Source organism: Stegostoma tigrinum, chromosome 14, assembly GCF_030684315.1.
Source record: "Stegostoma tigrinum isolate sSteTig4 chromosome 14, sSteTig4.hap1, whole genome shotgun sequence".
Classification (NCBI taxonomy): Eukaryota; Metazoa; Chordata; class Chondrichthyes; order Orectolobiformes; family Stegostomatidae; genus Stegostoma; species Stegostoma tigrinum.
Window position 1 is genome coordinate 5,704,796 of NC_081367.1, and position 13,354 is coordinate 5,718,149.

The following is a 13,354-nucleotide window of genomic DNA, read 5'->3' on the forward strand; positions in this document are numbered from 1 at the left end:
GGTGTCTAGCCCCTTGTTATGAGGTTGTACTTACCTTGTGAATGTGAATTCACAAAGCATTACAATCACCTCAGTGATTAATCTGATGCCTGGTCAGCGAAGGAGACACTCCAAAGAAGCATGTGGCTTGTTTGTGTCTCTCCACAAGCACAGAAGGGGTTTGTTTGGCAGTGTCTACAATGGCAACAGAGGTTGGCTACACAGAAGGTCCTGGCCTATTATTACCCTGCTTAGCAAGAACCACTTTCACCATGATAATTCCAATCTCAATCCAAAGTCACAAGGAACTTGTCAGTGATTTTCCATGTTCCCTACCCCTTGAACCTGGGCTTTGGTTTACAAACCACCGGCAGCATATCATTGTGTTATGTTGCTTCCACTATTTTAAACAAAATTATTCAATGAGTCATACAGCACTGAAACTGACCCTTTGGTCCATGCTAACCATAATCCCAAACTAAACTAGTCCCACCTGCCTGCCCTCGGCCCGTATCCCTTCGAGTGTGCCCCAACCGTAAACCTTGAATGAACCAGGAAGTCCACTCCCGACTGAAGACCAGACATGCAGCATTCAAGTCATGTGACCCAGGCCAATACAGGAAATACAGATATGACCTCTGCAAAGCCATCAGGGATGCCAAGAGGCAGTACCAGACCAAGTTAGAGGCCCAAACCTGCCAAACAGACTCCTGCTGCCTATGGCAAGGCCTATATGACATTACGGGATACAAAATGAAGCAGGGCAAGATAGCAGACAAAGACACATCTCTCCATGACACACTCAATGCTTTGTATGCTCAGATTGAGCAGAACGTCAGCAGCAAAGTCAAGCCTGTCCTGACAGGCCCAGACACACCTGTTCCCTCTGTTACCACCTCAGACATCAGATCAGTTTTCCTGGGAATCAACCCAAGGAAAGCAATGGGCCCGGATGGGGTTCCTGGCCGAGCACTCAGATCGTGTGGACCAGCTGGCGGAGGTGTTCACCAACATCTTCAACCCCTCCGTCCTACAAGCCAAAGTCCCCACCTGCTTTAAGAAGACCACCATCAACCCCGTACCCAAGAAAACACTTACAACGTGCCTTAATGACTACAGCCCAGTGTCTATGGCTCCATAATCATGAAGTGCTTCGAGAGACTGGTCATGGCCCACATCAACTCCAGTCTCCCAGCCTGCCTCGGTCCTCTACAATTTGCCTACTGGTGTAACAGATCAACAAGAGGATGCCATATCCTTAGCTCTGTACTCATCCCTGCAACATCTGGACAACAAAGATACCTACGTCAGACTCCTGCTTGTTGACTATAGCTCCATCTTCAACACCGCTATCCCCTCCAGACTGATCTCAAAGCTCTGCGACCTTGGTCTTGGCTCCACCCACTGAAACCCGATCCTCGACTTTCTGACCCACAGGCCACAATCAGCGAGGATAGGTAACTGCACCTCCTTGTCAATAACACTCAACACTAGAGCACCCCAAGGATGCATCATCTGCCCCCTACTGTACTCCCTTTATACCTACCGCTGTGTTGCCAAATTCTGAATGACCGCCATCTACAAGTTCGCTGATAACACAACCATAGTGAGGCAAATATCTAACAATGATGAGCCAAACTACAGAAGGGAGAAACACGGCTTGGTGACGTGGTGCAATGAAAACAATCTGCCTCTCAACATCGGCAAAACTAAAGAACTGATTGTTGGCTTCAGAAAGAAAGGAAGAGAACATGCCTCTATCTACATCAACAGAACTGAGGTTGAGAGGGCGAACAGCATCAAGTTCCTCAGAGTGACGATAACCGACAACCTGTCCTGGACTTCCCACATAAATGCGACAGTCAAGAAGGCACAATGCCTCTTCTTCTGCAGGCGGCTCAGGAAACTTGGTATTTCCATAAGGTCCCTCACCAGCTTCAACAGATGCACCACTGAAAGCATATTGTCCGGGTGCATCACAGCCTGGAATGGCAACTGCTCTGCCCAGGACTGTAAGAAACTACAGAAGGTGGTGTGTGCAGCCCAGACCATCACAGAAGCCAACCTTCTACCCATGGACTTTATTTACACAGCTCGCTGCTGCGGAAAGGCTGCCAACATCATCAAAGACCCATCGCACCCCAGTAATCATCTCCACAACCTCTTCTGTCAGGCAGAAGATAGAGAAGCCTGAACACACACACGTGTGCCCCAAATAACACTGATCTTTCTAACATTGATCTCGCCTAGCACACATCCTGTGCAATGTAAGCTATATCAGTCTTTTTGATCTATACGTCCCATGCTTACTATGATCTGCCTGTACCATTTGTAAACTTAGCTTTTCAATGTATTTTGGTACACGTGACAAAAAAATAAATGGATCAATGAACGTTTCTTATTCGTGTACTTATCCAAATGTCTTTTAAACATTGTAAGTGTACCTGCATCCACCACTTCCTCTGAAAGTATTTTCCACACATGAGCCACTCTAGATGTAAAAATAATTGCCCTTCTTTCCTTTTTTAAATCTTCCTCTCGCCTTAAAAATACACCCACTGGTCTTGAAATCCTCTACCCGAGAGAAAAGATACCAGCTATTCCCCTCATCTATACCCTTTATGACCTTATAAACCTCTATAAGGTCATCCCTCAACCTCCTACACTCCAGTGAAATAAGTCCCAGCCTATCCAGCCCCTCCTTATAAGTGAAATCCAGTCAAGTAAATGAACAAAAAAAGTAGCATTGGTAACCCCTGAGGACACTGTAACAGAAGTCAAAATTGCAAAGGAAACTTACAAATATTATTGAAAATGCCAAGTTGTGGGGTGCTGATGTATCCAAGACCACGTGTTGCCCATTGATTTTTGAAGGATTGAAGTGGAACCCTTCGATGCCAAGTCTAAGGGCCTACTTCATTATTAGCAATTTAAGATTAGACCACTGGTGAGCCTTACAAGGAGGCACTTGTCTTTACAGAATAAAAACATGATAGAAATAGGAATTAGTTACATTGATGTGTTAGGCACTGTTATTTAAGACTATCAAGAGCCAGAACTGAAATGTCTTTTTCCATCGGTAACTTGTGCTAGACTGCTTGATTCTCCAACCAAAAGCAAGTTTAATATAACTAGAGCTTGAGCTCTTCTAGAGCTCTTATATACCAGTTGTCTCATGGTAGATCTTGCACAGAAAAGGGTGACGTATGGAAGTTGGGAATTTGTAAGTTTATTTCAAAATTTTGACTTTTGTTACAGTGCCCTCAGGGGCTGCTGATGTAATTTTTCTTTCATTTGCTTGAGTGGGTTTGAGTTATAAAGAGACGGTGGGTAGGCTGGGACTTTTTCCACTGGCGTGTAGGGCATTGAGGAGTGGCCTTACAAAAGTTTATATAACCATGAGGGGTACGGATAAGGTGAATGGCAGGATGGGGTATTTCAAGGCTAAGGGGCATATATTTAAAGTCAGAGCTGAAAAATTTAAAAAGATTTAGATGCAATTTTTGTTTTACACGGAGAGTGGTTTATGTCTGGACTAGAGCACAGACGTTTCAACCAACACATGGGTTTTCATCAGTTGGTGGATATGTGGGGGAATGATGTTTGTGAGAGCAGGAAGCCAGGTGAAAGGTGTTGAAAGCAGAGGATTCAGATAATGATATGCATGTCGTTGCTTTCAAATGTTGAATTCAAATTTGTATGTGTGATGACTTTCACACACAGTTGGACAATCCTCTGTTGCAGAGTATGGTGCTGAAGTCTACAGTGGATCAGCATACATATTGTTCTCTTTGGGGGTACCCAGGCTTCCCCATATTTCAGGGAAATGAAATATCCTGCCATAAGATTGAATTATAAGGGAAACTCTCACCAGAATGGTGTGTCTACTTTCAAAATTCCAGTCCACTCTCAAAATTCTGAGCAACCCTATGGCTTGCTGGCAATGAAGCACGCTTTCCAAATCTTACAACTTCATGTTGAGATCATGCTGGCTGCTAAAGTGATAATACACAGTATGGAGCTGGAGGGACACAGCACGCAAGGCAGCATCAGAGGAGCAGGAAAGTTGATGTTTCGGGTCGGGGCCTTTCTTTGTCCCAACCCGAAACTTTCACTCTCCCGTTCCTCTGATGCTGCCTAGCTCCACACTGCGTTATCTCTGACTCCGGCAACGGTAGTTCTTACTATCTCTGCCTGATAAAGTGAAACATTTTTGGATGTATCTGGGCAATGCTGGAGGCCTCAGTTATGCGTTATATGCTGATAAAGAAGTTGGAGTAAAGAACTCGATATCAGAGTTGAGTTAAAGTTTTGGGTCCAGTGGCCCTAGACATCTGAAGAAGGGGCACTGGGCCCAAAACGTCAACTCTGCATTCTCTCTTTACAGATGCTGCCAGGCCTGCTGAATTTCTCCAACAATTTCTGGGGGTTTTTTTGTTTCTTACTTCCAACACCCGCAGTTCTTCAGATTCTTCATTGCTTTGGAATATCAAGGTTTGCCGACTGCATTGAATGGCCCAGCAATGACAAGGGACTGGATGTGCTGAAGAATACCGGCGTGAGTCAGGAAGACCATGCAGGTAGCATTGAACATGGCGAGCTCAACGGGATCATAGTGTTTCCGTGGTGACGGAAGACTGGCCACACCCAGTCACCTTCGACCTCATCCGGGGCGCTCCCATGGCAACGTGGACCGCGCGGCCGTCTCCAGGGGAACCGTCCCGCCCACCTCCCCGACGCGCCGCCTCATTGGTTCCGAGCGGCGCGCGCACCTGCGACTGGTCGGTTCGGGCTGCCCGTCAAAGCTCGGCGCCAACCGGCGGCGACGGAATTCGGCGGCGAAGCGCGGGCTCGGGGCTGAAGGGGGGAGAAACTGGGGCTCAGGTAGGACAGGACAGGCCTAGCGCGGCGCTGGTGTTTCTGTTATACTGCTTGACCGTCATCATGGAGGGAGAGTGTGGGGCCCAGCACGGACTTGCCGGCTCCTACAGCCCCACAACCGCCCACACCCCCCCCCCCCGAACCCCGACTGAGCTCTTCCTCCCCCCCCCCCCCCCGACTGAGCGCTCCCCCCTCACTGAGCTCTTCCGCCCCCCCCCCCCCGTCCCCCTGACTGAGCTCTTCCCCGTCCCCCTGACTGAGCTCTCCCCCCCCCCGTCCCCCTGACTGAGCTCTTCCCCCCCCCCCCCCGTCCCCCTGACTGAGCTCTTCCCCCCCCCCCCGTCCCCCTGACTGAGCTCTTCCCCCCCCCCCCCCATCCCCCTGACTGAGCGCTGCCCCCTCCGCACCGGTCCCCCTGACTGAGCGCTGCCCCCTCCCCACCGGTCCCCCTGACTGAGCCCCCCCCCCGCCCACCCGGTCCCCCTGACTGAGCTCCCCCCCCCCCCCACCCGGTCCCCCTGACTGAGCTCTCCCCCACCCGGTCCCCCTGACTGAGCTCTCCCCCACCCGGTCCCCTTGACTGAGCTCTCTCCCCCCCACCCCGGTCCCCCTGACTGAGCTCTCTTCCCCCCCCCCCCCCCCCCCCAACCCGGTCCCCCTGACTGAGCTCTCCCACCCCCAACCCGGTCCCCCTGACTGAGCTCTCCCCCACCCCCAACCCGGTCCCCCTGACTGAGTTCTCTCCCCCCCCCCCCCCCCCCCCGGTCCCCCTGACTGAGCTCTCTCTTTCCCCCCCCCCCAACCCGGTCCCCCTGACTGAGCTCCCCCCCCCCCCCGCAACCCGGTCCCCCTGACTGAGCTCCCCCCCCCCCCCCGCAACCCGGTCCCCCTGACTGAGCCCCCCCCCCCCCCCCCCCCAACCCGGTCCCCCTGACTGAGCGCCCCCCCCCCCCCCAACCCGGTCCCCCTGACTGAGCCCCCCCCCCCCCCCCCCAACCCGGTCCCCCTGACTGAGCGCCCCCCCCCCCCCAACCCGGTCCCCCTGACTGAGCCCCCCCCCCCCCCCCTGACTGAGCCCCCCCCCCAACCCGGTCCCCCTGACTGAGCCCCCCCCCCCCAACCCGGTCCCCCTGACTGAGCCCCCCCCCCAACCCGGTCCCCCTGACTGAGCTTCCCCCCCCCCCCCCCACCCCGGTCCCCCTGACTGAGCTCTCTTCTCCCCCCCCCCCCCCCCCCAACCCGGTCCCCCTGACTGAGCTCTCCCACCCCCAACCCGGTCCCCCTGACTGAGCTCTCCCCCACCCCCAACCCGGTCCCCCTGACTGAGCTTCCCCCCCCCCCCCCACCCCGGTCCCCCTGACTGAGCTCTCTTCTCCCCCCCCCCCCCCCCCCAACCCGGTCCCCCTGACTGAGCTCTCCCACCCCCAACCCGGTCCCCCTGACTGAGCTCTCCCCCACCCCCAACCCGGTCCCCCTGACTGAGCTTCCCCCCCCCCCCCCACCCCGGTCCCCCTGACTGAGCTCTCTTCTCCCCCCCCCCCCCCCCCCCCCAACCCGGTCCCCCTGACTGAGCTCTCCCACCCCCAACCCGGTCCCCCTGACTGAGCTCTCCCCCACCCCCAACCCGGTCCCCCTGACTGAGTTCTCCCCCCCCCCCCCCCGGTCCCCCTGACTGAGCTCTCTCTTTCCCCCCCCCCCCCCCCCCGGTCCCCCTGACTGAGCTCTCTCTTTCCCCCCCCCCCAACCCGGTCCCCCTGACTGAGCTCCCCCCCCCCCCCCCGCAACCCGGTCCCCCTGACTGAGCTCCCCCCCCCCCCCAACCCGGTCCCCCTGACTGAGCCCCCCCCCCCCAACCCGGTCCCCCTGACTGAGCCCCCCCCCCCCCCCCCCCCAACCCGGTCCCCCTGACTGAGCGCCCCCCCCCCCCAACCCGGTCCCCCTGACTGAGCCCCCCCCCCCCCCCCTGACTGAGCCCCCCCCCCAACCCGGTCCCCCTGACTGAGCCCCCCCCCCCCAACCCGGTCCCCCTGACTGAGCCCCCCCCCCAACCCGGTCCCCCTGACTGAGCTTCCCCCCCCCCCCAACCCGGTCCCCCTGACTGAGCTTCCCCCCCCCCCCCCCAACCCGGTCCCCCTGACTGAGCTTCCCCCCCCCCCCCCCAACCCGGTCCCCCTGACTGAGCTCCCCCCCCCCCCAACCCGGTCCCCCTGACTGAGCTCTCCCCCCCCCCAACCCGGTCCCCCTGACTGAGCTCCCCCCCCCCCCCCCCCAACCCGGTCCCCCTGACTGAGCTCCCCCCCCCCCCCCCCAACCCGGTCCCCCTGACTGAGCTCCCCCCCCCCCCCCCCCCCCCAACCCGGTCCCCCTGACTGAGCTCTCTCCACCCCCCAACCCGGTCCCCCTGACTGAGCTCTCTCCACCCCCCAACCCGGTCCCCCTGACTGAGCTCTCTCTTCCCCTCCCCCCCCCAACCCGCTCCCCGCTCCCCCCCCCCCCCCCCAACCCGCTCCCCCCCCCCAACCCGCGCTCCCCCCCCCCAACCCGCGCTCCCCCCCCCCCAACCCGCGCTCCCCCCCCCAACCCGCGCTCCCCCCCCCAACCCGCGCTCTCCCCCCCCCCCAACCCGCTCTTCCCCCCCCCCAACCCGCTCTTCCCCCCCCCCAACCCGCTCTTCCCCCCCCCCAACCCGCTCTTCCCCCCCCCCAACCCGCTCTTCCCCCCCCCAACCCGCTCTCCCCACCCCCAACCCGCTCTCCCCACCCCCAACCCGCTCTCCCCCCCCCCCAACCCGCTCCCCCCCCCCCAACCCGCTCCCCCCCCAACCCGCTCTCTCCCCCCCCCCCAACCCGCTCTCCCCCCCCCCCCCCAACCACTCCCCCCCCAACCCGGCCCCCCTGACTGAGCTCTCCCCCCCCCCCCCCCCCAACCCGGCCCCCCTGACTGAGCTCCCCCCCCCCCCCCTAACCCGGTCCCCCTGACTGAGCTCTCTCTTCCCCTCCCCCCCCCCCCCAACCCGCTTCTCCCCCCCCCCAACCCGCTTCTCCCCCCCCCCCAACCCGCTTCTCCCCCCCCCCCAACCCGCTTCTCCCCCCCCCCAACCCGCTTCTCCCCCCCCCCCAACCCGCTTCTCCCCCCCCCCAACCCGCTTCTCCCCCCCCCCAACCCGCTCTTCCCCCCCCCCCCCAACCCGCTCTCCCCCCCCCCAACCCGCTCTCCCCCCCCCCAACCCGCTCTCCCCCCCCCCCCAACCCGCTCTCCCCCCCCCCCCCAACCCGCTCTCCCCCCCCCCCCCAACCCGCTCTCCCCCCCCCCCAACCCGCTCTCCCCCCCCCCCCCCCCCAACCCGGCCCCCCTGACTGAGCTCTCCCCCCCCCCCCCCCCCCAACCCGGCCCCCCTGACTGAGCTCCCCCCCCCCCCCCCCCCAACCCGGTCCCCCTGACTGAGCTCTCTCCACCCCCTAACCCGGTCCCCCTGACTGAGCTCTCTCCACCCCCCAACCCGGTCCCCCTGACTGAGCTCTCTCCACCCCCCAACCCGGCCCCCCTGACTGAGCTCCCCCCCCCCCCCCAACCTGGTCCCCCTGACTGAGCTCTCTCTTCTCCCCCCCCCCCACCCGCTCTCCTCCCCCCCCCCCACCCGCTCTCCCCCCCCCCCCACCCGCTCTCCTCCCCCCCCCCCACCCGCTCTCCCCCCCCCCCCACCCGCTCTCCCCCCCCCCCACCCGCTCTCCCCCCCCCCCACCCGCTCTCCCCCCCCCCCCCCACCCGCTCTCCCCCCCCCCCCACCCGCTCTCCCCCCCCCCCCACCCGCTCTCCCCCCCCCCCACCCGCTCTCCCCCCCCCCCACCCGCTCTCCCCCCCCCCCACCCGCTCTCCCACCCCCCCCCCACCCGCTCCCCCCCCCCCCCCAACCCGGTCCCCCTGACTGAGCTCCCCCCCCCCCCCCAACCCGGCCCCCCTGACTGAGCTCCCCCCCCCCCCCCAACCCGGTCCCCCTGACTGAGCCCCCCCCCCCCCCCCCAACCCGGTCCCCCTGACTGAGCTCTCTTCCCCCCAACCCGGTCCCCCTGACTGAGCTCTCTTCTCCCCCCCCCACCCGGTCCCACTGACTGAGCTCTCTCTTTCCCCCCCCCCCCCCCCCCACCCGGTCCCCCTGACTGAGCTCTCTCCCCCCCACGCGGTCCCCCAGACTGAGCTCTCTCCCCCCCCCCCCCCACGCGGTCCCCCAGACTGAGCTCTCTCCCCCCCACCCGGTCCCCCTGACTGAGCTCCCCCAACCCCCACCCCCACACGGTCCCCCTGACTGAGCTCCCACCCCCCCCCCCCCCGACCCCCCCCCCCCCGACCCCCACCCCCCCCCCCCCCGCCCCCCCCCCCCCCCCCCCCCCCCGGTCCCCCTGACTGAGCTTCCCCCCCCCCCCCCCCCACCCGGCCCCCCTGACTGAGCTCCCCCACCCGGCCCCCCTGACTGAGCTCTCCCCGCCCCCCCCGACTGAGCTCTCCCCCGCCCCCCCCCGTCCCCCAGACTGAGCTCTCCCCGCCCCCCCCCGTCCCCCAGACTGAGCTCTCCCCGCCCCCCCCCCGTCCCCCAGACTGAGCTCTCCCCGCCCCCCCCGTCCCCCAGACTGAGCTCTCCCCGCCCCCCCCGTCCCCCTGACTGAGCTCTCCCCGCCCCCCCCCGTCCCCCTGACTGAGCTCTCCCCGCCCCCCCCCGTCCCCCTGACTGAGCTCTCCCCGCCCCCCCCCCGTCCCCTGACTGAGCTCTCCCCGCCCCCCCCCCCGTCCCCCTGACTGAGCTCTCCCCCGCCCCCCCCCCCCCCGTCCCCCCCCCGTCCCCCTGACTGAGCGCTCCCCCCACTGCCGGTCCCCCTGACTGAGCTCCCCCCTTCCCAACTGCCCTGCCCCCCTGACTAGGCTCCCTCCCCCCGCCCCCCCCCCCCCCCCAACCACCCATCCCCATGACTGAGCTCCCTCCCCCCGCCCCCCCCAACCACCCCATCGCCATGACTGAGCTCCCTCCCCCCGCTCCCCCCAACCACCCCATCGCCATGACTGAGCTCCCTCCCTTCCCCCCCCCCCCCCCGCCCTGTCCCCCTGACTGAGCTCCATCTCCATCACCCCTGTCCCCTGCCTGCCCCCCATCCCCTTAACTGAGTTCCCTCTCCCCCAGCCCCAAACTGCCTCGTCCCCTTGACTGAGCTCCCTCTAACCCCCACCACTCCGTCCCCCTGACTGAACAGGTGTGACTTGAGCCTCGGCCTCCTGGCTTAGAGGTGGGGACACAGCTACTGCACCAGAAGACTTTTGGCTTCAGCTGTGTTTCACTGGAATGTTTGGAACTGAATACGAAAGTCAGGATTTTGCTTTCTTGTGACCTGTTGAAACTGCCTATTGTTTGTGCAAATATTTGGAACCTTCATTGTGCAGTTATGGCCACAATGTAATATGCTTTTTTATATATAAAACTTCTGATATTAGCATTTCTTGTGGTATTGTAAACTGAAAAATAATGCTTTGATAGGGTCACAATATATGGAAGAAAACAAGGAAGAGGAATTGGGAAAAGGACTGATTTTGGTGGTACGATCACAGAACTGCAACAGTGTGGAAACAGGCCCTACGGCCCAACACGTCCACACCAACAGTCAGAGCATTCCACCCAGACCCATTCCCCATAACCCATCTAATCTACATGTCCCTGAACACTATGGGCAATTTAGCATGGTCCACCACCTAACCAGCACATCTTTGGACTGTGGGAGGAAACCACAGCACCCGGAGGAAACCCACACAGACACAGGGAGAATATGCAAACTCCACACAGACAGTTGCCTGAGGCTGGAATCAAATGTGGATCCTGCTGCTGTGAGGCAGCAGTGCTTACTACTGAGCCACCATACTCTCCCAAAGTGGAGAATGTTACAATATTGAGAAATGCTATATCTGTTTGTATTAAGTTCAAGCCTCACTTCTAATTCTATCATTGTTGATCATGTCTTTCTGTATGACTTGCTGGTAACTTGGGAGCATTGCTTTCTTTTTCTTAATGTATAGAATGCACATTGGCCAGTGAGGGGGACAATAAACTGTAAAGTTGAACTGTTGGCAACAGTGAGATTTTAGGAAGAGGAGAGGAAAGAAAAACAGCGGAAACTGATTGGAATGGTGGAAAGTTTATTAACAGTGAGACAGAATGAAATCAATTCAGATGAGGAGAACTTGATTTAGTTTTGCTTCTTTTAAGAGATTGACATTAACAGTTAAATCAATCGTCAGGTGGCAGGTCAACTGTCATCCTGCTTCTGAAACTGAAGCTAATCTTTTGTTGCTACAACAGAGCTGCATTCTTTCAACTAGGGCACATTGCTCTGCGAAGTAATCATAATTTGAAATTGGATATGTGTAATTTTAAATTTTCATGGTTCTGAAAGTTATTTGCGAAAGGTGTTTCACAGGAGGTACCCTTCTAAGACACGTACTGATTTTGAATCAATTTACTGTTGCTGGGTCAGAATTCTGGAACTTCCCTTCGAACATTGCTGGAGTGGTTCAAGAAGGCAGCTCACCACCTCTGAGGCAATTGCACAGGGTCTTGGTGAGACCACTCCTGGAGTATTGTATGCAGTTTTGATCTCCTTTTATGTGAGGAAGGATGTTCTGGCTATGTAAGAAGATCAAAGGTTTTCCAGACTGATTCCTAGAATAACAGAATAGATACATGAAGGTACACTGGATCAGTTAGGATTTAGATTCACAGGAGCTTAGAACAAGGAAGGTCTCTTAGAAGCCTATAAAATTCTAACAGGATGAGATGGGGCAAATGCAGGAAAGATAATCCCAATGGATCAGAGAGTACAGAAACAGAGGTCATAGTCTAAGGCTACGATGAATATTTAGCACCGAGTTGAGGAGAAATTTTTTTTCAACAATAGAAGGTTGAGCCTGTGGAATTCTCAGCCACAACTGCTTTCTGTAGTAACGTCATTAAATGCTTTCAAGGAGGAGTTGGATTTACTCCTTAGAGCTAAAGAGATCAAAGGGTATGGCAAGAGAACAGGTCCAGGGTGCTGGGTAGATGATCAGTTGTGGCCATTTAAATTGCTAAGCAGGCTCAAAGGAACAAATCATGTACTTCTCCCCTCTATGTTTTTAGAACAGATTATTTAGTTATTCCCACACTACTGTTTGTGGCAATGTGACTGCCATTTCCGACAATACAATTGAGCACCTATCTCATACTTCATTTGACCATAAAGTGATCTGGGATATCCAGATATCACCAGGGACACTATAAATGCAGGTCTGTCTTTGTTTTATTGGAACAATGCGTGAGTTGGATACAGTACCTTGAAACAGTCACCTTGTGCCCTTGATCCTCGGTTGCACCCACGGTGAACTGTAAGCAGTGATTTCACGATGACAGTGGACAGCCATGGACCGCTTCCCTTGAACTGCCTATGGAAACAGGGAAGGAAGAAAACTACCCTTTAACAATGTATCAGTGATAATGGGAACTGCAGATGCTGGAGAATCCAAGATAACAAAGTGTGGAGCTGGATGAACACAGCAGGCCAAGCATCATCTCAGGAGCACAAATGCTGACGTTTTGAGCCTAGACCCTTCGTCCTCTCTGATGAAGGGTCTAGGCCTGAAACGTCAGCTTTTGTGCCCCTGAGATGCTGCTTGGCCTGCTGTGTTCATCCTGCCCCACACTTTGTTACCTGTAACAATGTATTTGTTCTTGTAAAGACGGAAAATAAAAAGCTGTTGGGCTGGGGAGTGAAAGGTTGGATGAAACAAGACTTTGAATTGTCATTTTATACATTGAGCCAGCAAATTCACGCTGAGCCAAGTGGCTCTCTATGCTGTAATTTCAATAATCATTTGTATGTTTTTGAGAGGAAGACTGAAAAAGAGATGAGCTCCAAATATGAAGGGAGCGCAACCACTGTGAGCTTTCGTGTTTTAGAACATAGAACAGTACAGCACAGAACAGGCCCTTCAGCCCACAATGTTGTGCCGACCATTGATCCTCATGTATGCACCCTGAAATTTCTGTGACCATATGCATGTCCAGCAGTCTGTTAGTTTTGTGCGCACAGGTCTTGGACGGTGGCGGAACGCGTTGATTTAAAGCTGTTCTTTTTAGAAAACAAGAAGTGGAGAACAAAAATGAGAAAATGGGGCACAACCTTTTTACAAAGACTGACTGGAGGCCTGTCACTAGTGGTGCATGGCAAGGTTCGGTGCGGGTTCCACTGTTTGGTTTTTTTTTGTTATTTATATAATTGATTTGGATGTGAATGTAGGGTATATGGTTTGTAAGTCTGCAGATGACACCAAAATAGGTGGTGTAGTGGACAGTGAAGAAGGTTAGCTTTGAGTACAATGGAATCTTGATGAGATAGGCCAATGGGTTGAGGAGTGGCAGATGGATTTTAATTTAGATAAATGTGAGATATTGTATTTTGGTAAGGCAATCCAGGGCATGACT

The 13,354-nt window shown here is 57.4% G+C and overlaps 1 protein-coding gene across 3 annotated transcripts in view; it reads left to right on the forward strand.

The window, feature by feature from the left end:
- The first annotated feature begins 4,773 nt into the window (after positions 1-4,773).
- pask (PAS domain containing serine/threonine kinase) overlaps positions 4,774-13,354 on the forward strand; it is a 63,764-nt gene continuing 55,183 nt past the window's right edge. The window contains exon 1 of one of the 3 annotated variants that reach the window (XM_048542744.2): positions 4,774-4,863. The gene's annotated coding sequence lies outside the window, so the exon portion shown is untranslated. Of the gene's footprint in view, positions 4,864-10,200; positions 10,301-10,749; positions 10,806-13,354 lie in introns of those variants that run through there. The other 2 variants (XM_048542745.2, XM_048542746.2) reach the window with 2 other exon arrangements.